The sequence below is a fragment of the Balaenoptera acutorostrata genome, chromosome 17 (genome assembly GCF_949987535.1).
Source record: "Balaenoptera acutorostrata chromosome 17, mBalAcu1.1, whole genome shotgun sequence".
NCBI lineage: Eukaryota > Metazoa > Chordata > Mammalia > Artiodactyla > Balaenopteridae > Balaenoptera > Balaenoptera acutorostrata.
In genome coordinates, this window is record NC_080080.1 from 36,787,921 (window position 1) to 36,795,833 (window position 7,913).

Here is a 7,913-nt window from a genome sequence, read left to right on the forward strand (position 1 = left end):
TCTAATTTCATTCTTTTACATGTAGCTGTCCAGTTTTCCCAGCACCACTTATTGAAGAGACTGTCTTTACTCCATTGTATATCCTTGCCTCCTTTGTGATAGATTAGTTGACCATAGGTGCACGGGTTTACCTCTGGGCTTTCTATCTTGTTCCATTGATCTATGTTTCTGTTTTTCTGCCAGTACCATATTGTCTTGATTACTGTAGCTTTATAGTGTAGTCTGAAGTCAGGGAGTCTGATTCCTCCAGCTCCGTTTTTTTCCCTCAAGACTGCTTTGGCTATTCGGGGTCTTTTGGGTCTCCATACAAATTTTAAGATTTTTTGTTCTAGTTCTGTAAGAAATGCCATTGGTAATTTGATAGGGATTGCATTGAATTTGTAGATTACTTTGGGGAGTATAGTCATTTTCACAATATTGATTCTTCCAGTCAATATTGGAAGAACATGGTATATCTCTCCATCTGTTGGTATCATCTTTAATTTCTTTCATCAGTGTCTTATAGTTTTCTGCATACACGTCTTTGGTCTCCCTAGGTAGGTTTATTCCTAGGTATTTTATTCTTTTTGTTGCAATGGTAAATTGGAGTGTTTCCTTAACTTCCCTTTCAGATTTTGCATCATTAGTGTATAGGAATGCAAGAGATTTCTGTGCGTTAATTTTGTCTCCTGCAACTTTACCAAGTTCATTGATTAGTTCTAGTAGTTTTCTGGTGGCATCTTTAGGATTCTCTATGTATACTATCACGTCATCTGCAAACAGTGACAGTTTTACTTCTTCTTTTCCAAATTGTATTCCTTTTATTTCTTTTTCTTCTCTGATTGCCATGGCTAGGACTTCCAAAACTATGTCGAATAATAGTGGTGAGAGTGGACATCCTTGTCTTGTTCCTGATCTTAGAGGAAATGCTTTCAGTTTTCACCATTGAGAATGATGTTTGCTGTGGGTTTGTCGTATATGGCCTTTATTATGTTGAGGTAGGTTCCCTCTATGCCCAATTTCTGGAGAGTTTTTATCATAAATCGGTGTTGAATTTTGTCAAAAGCTTTTTCTGCATCTATTGAGATGATCATATGGTTTTTCTTCTTCAATTTGTTAATATGGTGTGTCACATTGATTGATTTGCATATATTGAAGAATCCTTGCATCAGTAGGATAAATCCCACTTGATCGTGGTGTATGATCCTTTTAATGTGTTGTTGGATTCTGTTTGCTAGTATTTTGTTGAGGATTTTTGCATCTATATTCATCAGTGATATTGGTCTGTAATTTTCTTTTTTTGTAGCATCTTTGTCTGGTTTTGGTATCAGGGTGATGGTGGCCTCATAGAATGAGTTTGGGAGTGTTCCTTCCTCTGCAATTTTTTGGAAGAGTTTGAGAAGGATGGGTGTTAGCTGTTCTCTAAATGTTTGATAGAATTCACCTATGAAGCCATCTGGTCCTGGACTTTGGTTTGTTGGAAGATTTTTAATCACAGTTTCAACTTCATTACTTGTGATTGGTCTGTTCATATTTTCTGTTTCTTCCTGCTTCACTCTTGGAAGGTTATACCTTTCTAAGAATTTGTCCATTTCTTCCAGGTTGTCCATTTTATTGGCATAGAGTTGCTTGTCTCTTAGGATGCTTTGTATTTCTGAAGTGTCTGTTGTAACTTCTCCTTTTTCACTTCTAATTTTATTGATTTGAGTCCTCTCCCTCTTTTTCTTGATGAGTCTGGGTAATGGTTTATCAATTTTGTTTATCTTCTCAAAGAACCAGCTTTTAGTTTTATTGATCTTTGCTATTGTTCTCTTTGTTTCTATTTCATTTATTTCTGCTCTGATCTTTATGATTTCTTTCCTTCTGCTAACTTTGGGTTTTGTTTGTTCTTCTTTCTCTAGTTCCTTTACGTGTAAAGTTTGATTGTTTATCTGAGATTTTTCTTGTTTCTTGAGGTAGGCTTGTATAGCTATAAACTTCCCTCTTAGAACTGCTTTTGCTGCCTCCCATAGGTTTTGGATCGTCGTGTTTTCATTGTCATTTGTCTCTAGGTATTTTTTGATTTTCTCTTTGATTTCTTCAGTGATCTCTTGGTTATTTAATAATGTATTATTTAGCCTGCATGTATTTGTGTTTTTTACGTTTTTTCCTAGTAATTGATTTCTAATCTCATAGCGTTGTGGTCAGAAAAGATGCTTGATATGATTTCAATTTTCATAAATTTACTGAGGCTTGATTTGTGACCCAAGACGTGATCTATCCTGGAGAATGTTCCACGCACACTTGAGAAGAAAGTGTAATCTGCTGTTTTTGGATGGAATGTCCTATAAATATCAATTAAATCTATCTGGTCTATTGTGTCATTTAAAGTTTCTGTTTCCTTAATTATTTTCATTTTGGATGATCTGTCCATTGGTGTAACTGAGGTGTAAAGTCCCTCACTATTATTGTGTTACTGTCAATTTCCTCTTTTATAGCTGTTAGCAGTTGCCTTATGTATTGAGGTGCTCCTATGTTGGGTGCATATATATTTATACTTGTTATATCTTCTTCTTGGATTGATCCCTTGATCATTATGTAGTGTCCTTCCTTGTCTCTTGTAACATTCTTTATTTTAAAGTCCATTTTATCTGATATGAGTATTGCTACTCCAGCTTTCTTTTGATTTCCGTTTGCATGGAATATCTTTTTCCATCCCCTCACTTTCAGTCTGTATGTGTCCCTAGGTCTGAAGTGGGTCTCTTTCATTAGACAGCCTATATATGGACCTTGTTTTTGTATCCATTTAGCAAGTGTGTGTCTTTTGGTTGGAGCATTTAATCCATTCACGTTTAAGGTAATTATCGATATGTATGTTCCTATGACCATTTTCTTAATTGTTTTGGGTTTGTTTTTGTAGGTACTTTGCTTCTCTTGTGTTTCCCACTTAGAGAAGTTCCTTTAGCATTTGTTGTAGAGCTGGTTTGATGGTGCTGAATTCTCTTAGCTTTTGCTTGTCTGTAAAGCTTTTGATTTCTCCATCGAATCTGAATGAGATCCTTGCTGGGTAGAGTACTCTTGGTTGTAGGTTCTTCCCTTTCATCACTTTAAGTATATCATGCCACTCCCTTCTGGCTTGCAGAGTTTCTGCTGAGAAATCAGCTGTTAACCTTATGGGAGTTCCCTTGTACATTATTTGTCATTTTTCCCTTGCTGCTTTCAATAATTTTTCTTTGTCTTTAATTTTTTCCAATTTGATTACTATGTGTCTCGGCGTGTTTCTCCTTGGGTTTATCCTGTATGGGACTTGCTGCACTTCCTGGACTTGGGTGGCTGTTTCCTTTCCCATGTTAGTGAAGTTTTCGACTATAATCTCTTCAAATATTTTCTCTGGTCCTTTCTGTCTCTCTTCTCCTTCTGGGACCCCTAAAATGCGAATGTTTTTGCATTTAATGTTGTCCCAGAGGTCTCTTAGGCTGTCTTCATTTCTTTTCATTCTTTTTTCTTTATTCTGTTCCACAGCAGTGAATTCCACCGTTCTCTCTTCCAGGTCACTTATCCGTTCTTCTGCCTCAGTTATTCTGCTATTGATTCATTCTAGTGTAGTTTTCATTTCAGTTATTGTATTGTTCATCTCTGTTTCTTTGTTCTTTAATTCTTCTAGGTCTTTGTTAAACATTTTTTGCATCTTCTCGATCTTTGCCTCCATTCTTATTCCGAGGTCCTGGATCATCTTCACTATCATTATTCTGAATTCTTTTTCTGGAAGGTTGCCTATCTCCACTTCATTTAGTTGTTTTTCTGGGGTTTTATCTTGTTACTTCATCTGGTACATAGCCCTCTGCCTTTTCATCCTTTCTATCTTTCTGTGAATGTGTTTTTTGTTCCACAGGCTGCAGGATTGTAGTTCTTGCTTCTGCTGTCTGCCCTCTGGTGGATGAGGCTATGTAAGAGGCTTGTGCAAGTTTCCTGATGGGAGGGACTGGTGGTGGGTAGAGTTGGGTGTTGCTCTGGTGGGCAGAGCTCAGTAAAACTTTAATCCACTTGACTGCTGATGGGTGGGGCTGGGTTCCCTGCCTGTTGGTTGTTTGGCCTGAGGCAACCCAACACTGGAACCTACCTGGGCTCTTTGGTGGGGCTAATGGCAGACTCTGGGAGGGCTTACACCAAGGAGTACTTCCCAGAACTTCTGCTGCCAGTGTCCTTGTCCCCACGGTGAGCCACAGCCACCCCCCACCTCTGCAGGAGACCCTCCAACACTAGTAGGTCGGTCTGGTTCAGTCTCCCCTGGAGTCACTGCTCCTTCCCCTGAGTCCCGATGCACCCACTACTTTGTGTGTGCCCTCCAAGAGTGGAGTCTTTGTTTCCCCCAGTCCTGTCGAAGTCCTGCAATCAAATCCCACTAGCCTTCAAAGTCTGATTCTCTAGGAATTCCTCCTCCCGTTGTCAGACCCCCAGGTTGGGAAGCCTGATGTGGGGCTCAGAACCTTCACTCCAGTGGGTGGACTTATGTGGTATAAGTGTTCTCCAGTCTGTGAGTCACCCACCCAGCAGCTATGGGATTTGATTTTACTGTGATTGCCCCCCTCCTTCCATCTCATTGTGGCTCTCCTTTGTCTTTGGATGTGGGGTATCTTTTTTGGTGAGTTCCAGTGTCTTCCTGTTGATGATTGTCCAGCAGCTAGTTGTGATTCTGGTGTTCTTGCAAGAGGGAGTGAGAGCACATACTTCTACTCCGCCATCTTGGTTCAGGGCTCCCATGAAGCATTTTCTGATCTCTCCAACAAGACAAAATTCTTACCTTCTTTGAATCTAGTGTTTATTCATACCTTTCTTATGGTATTTATGGCATGTTTTATTTGTATTAAATTCTTGTTTTCCACCATTAGCAAGTTCCTTAAGAGCAGAATTGTTTTATTCACCTCTCTGCCTCTTTTAGCAGAATGTCTTGTGCATGATAGATGTTGCAAGTATTAATTAAATTGCTGAATTAATAATGATTATCACATGATATGATAATGAATCATATGATAATGATATATAATATAATAGTTATGAGGAATGAGAATTAAGATATGCACGCATGGATGTGTATATACATACACATATGTTAGGTGTTTAAGGGCAGAGGATTTTGGCCTTTAGAGTTGAAATATGCATCACTTTATGATTAAGTGGTATATTACTACATGCAGAAAGTAAACAATACATTCCAATTTTTATGTGCTAGGGTGGCAAAGATATTTAATTTTTTTGTGTGTTGGTATTCAAGAGAGGGAAATATACGTTCAAAATATAGTACTTTAAAAAAAATTATTTATTTATTTTTGGCTGTGTTGGGTCTTCGTTGCTGCATGCAGGCTTTCTTTACTTTTTATTTTTTATTATTTTTTTTCAGGCTTTCTTTAGTTGCAACGAGTGGGGGCTACTCTTCGTTGTGGTGTGTGGGCTTCTCATTGCAGTGGCTTCTCTTGTTGCGGAGCGTGGGCTCTAGGCGCACGGGCTTCAGTAGTTGTGGCACGTGGGCTCAGTAGTTGTGGCTCATGGGCCCTAGAGTGCAGGCTCAGTAGTTGTGGCGCATGGGCTTAGTTGCTCCATGGCATGTGGGATCTTCCCAGACCAGGGCTCAAACCTGTGTCCCCTGCATTGTCAGGTGGGTTCTTTTATTTTTTAAAGTAACACTTTTTTTTTTTAATTAATAAATTTATTTATCTATGGCTGTGTTGGGTCTTCATTTCTGTGCGAGGGCTTTCTATAGTTGTGGCAAGCAGGGGCCACTCTTCATCATGGTGCGCGGGCCTCTCACTATCGCGGCCTCTCTTGTTGCGGAGCACAGGCTCCAGACGCGCAGGCTCAGTAATCATGGCTCACGGGCCCAGTTGCTCCGCGGCATGTGGGATCTTCCCAGACCAGGGCTGGAACCCGTGTCCCCTGCATTGGCAGGCAGATTCTCAACCACTGCACCACCAGGGAAGCCCTATAGTACTTATTTTAAAGGAAAAAAATATTTTATTTCTTTTTTTTCTCCAGCTTTATTGGGATAGAATTGACATATAACATCATGTAAGTTTAAGTTGTACATGTTATTTTGATACACTTATATATTGCAAAATGATTATCACCGTACTCTTAGCTAACATCTCCATCCCATCACATAATTACTATTTCTTTTTTTGTTGGTGAGAACATTTAAGATTTACTCTCTTAGCAACTTTCTTTTTTTAAAAAAATTAATTAATTTATGTTTTATTTTTGGCTGTGTTGGGTCTTTGTTGCTGCACACAGGCTTTCTCTAGTTGCGGCGAGCGGGGGCTACTCTTTGTTGCCATGCGTGGGCTTCTCATTGTGGTGGCTTCTCTTGTTGTGGAGCATGGGCTCTCGGCGCATGGGCTTCAGTAGTTGTGGCACGCAGGCTCGGTAGTTGTGGCTCATGAGATCTAGAGTGCAGGCTCAGTAGTTGTGGCGCACGGACTTAGTTGCTCCGCGGCATGTGGGATCTTCCCAGACCAGGGCTCGAACCCATGTCCCCTGCATTGGCAGGTGGATTTTTAACCACTGAGCCACCAGGGAAGTCCCTCTTAGCAACTTTCAAGTGTATAATACAGTATTATTAGCTATAATCACCATGCTGTACATTAGATCCCCAGAACTTGTTAATCTTAGATTAACTGAATGTAATTTTATTTCTTGAATGTTTGCATGTGTTTTTGTAAATATTAATGACTTGAAGCTTATTTGGGTGTCACCTGAGAAGAGCTGAATGATCTTAAATGTTTAAAATAAGTATTTTAATAATAATAATGTCATGGGTTAAGGACAAAACAATTATGATCTGGGTGATCTTATTGAAGTACACATCTTGAGTGTGTCTCTCATTTGTTTAAAATCTTAATTGCATTGATGAATTAATAATAATTGGTTACCATATAAGATAAATTTTATCCAAATCTGTTTTCTTTTTCAGCTGATATCAAATAAATTTATCGAAATCTCAGTTTACTCTTTAAGCTGATATGCTAGAGTACTTCGAATATAGTTGTTTGCTTTTGAGAGGGTTAAAACTGAGCCACTGCCCCTTTCATACTCTCTTTGCTCCAGCCCTCTAACCAGTATCCCTCTCCCATGGCAATGCTGCTTTCTCCTTCGGATTGTCATTCTCTCTCTTCCCCTCTGCCTCACTCCTGTTTGCCTTTTAAAACTCTGCTCAGTGGACACCAGGGCTGATCACCTTCCCCCCACTCCCTGGCTGGTTATGCCACTCTCTGGAGACCCTTTGTATCTGTGTTCTCACAGCATTTATCAGAACTTTTATGCTTTCTTTGTTAGCCAGTGAAGTCCTCTGACCTGTGTCTGAGTCCCCAGTACTTAGTCTAGTCCCTTAGCACCGAATAGAATTTCACTGCTTGCCAAAAGTCTTCCCTGCCACCTCCCCTATGCCTAGCCTGGGTTAGGTATACGTGGGGTGCCCTGGGTGCCCTGGGGTGCAGAGAGCGGGAGCTCTGTGTCATTGTTGAAAACGAGGGGTTGTCAAGACTGCTGTCATGAAAGGCCTCTTTTTCCCTTATTCTCTGCTGCCAGGGAAATGTACACTGCTGCCTCTCTCCTTTTGTACTGATACAGAGGATAATCTGCACTAATTTTCAAGTTACTTTGTAAGTACTTTTGAATTGTTTCATGAGGAGTGTAAATGTGCCAAGGGCAGGGGCTGTTCTTTCTTACCACTCTCTAGTGCTCTAGAGTCTACTAGTATAATCAGAGACACAGTAAATGTTGACTAAATGGACTGTGGAATCCTGAGACAGTGATCTCAGTTTAAAATATTTATAGATCTTTATTGTTGGTGGCTAATTTTTAATTTGGCCAGGAAGTGAACGATGTATATTACAGACACTACCTCATTATATTAAGAGCAATGCTATGAGAGTGGTACCATTATTTGCTTTTTTTTCCCCTTT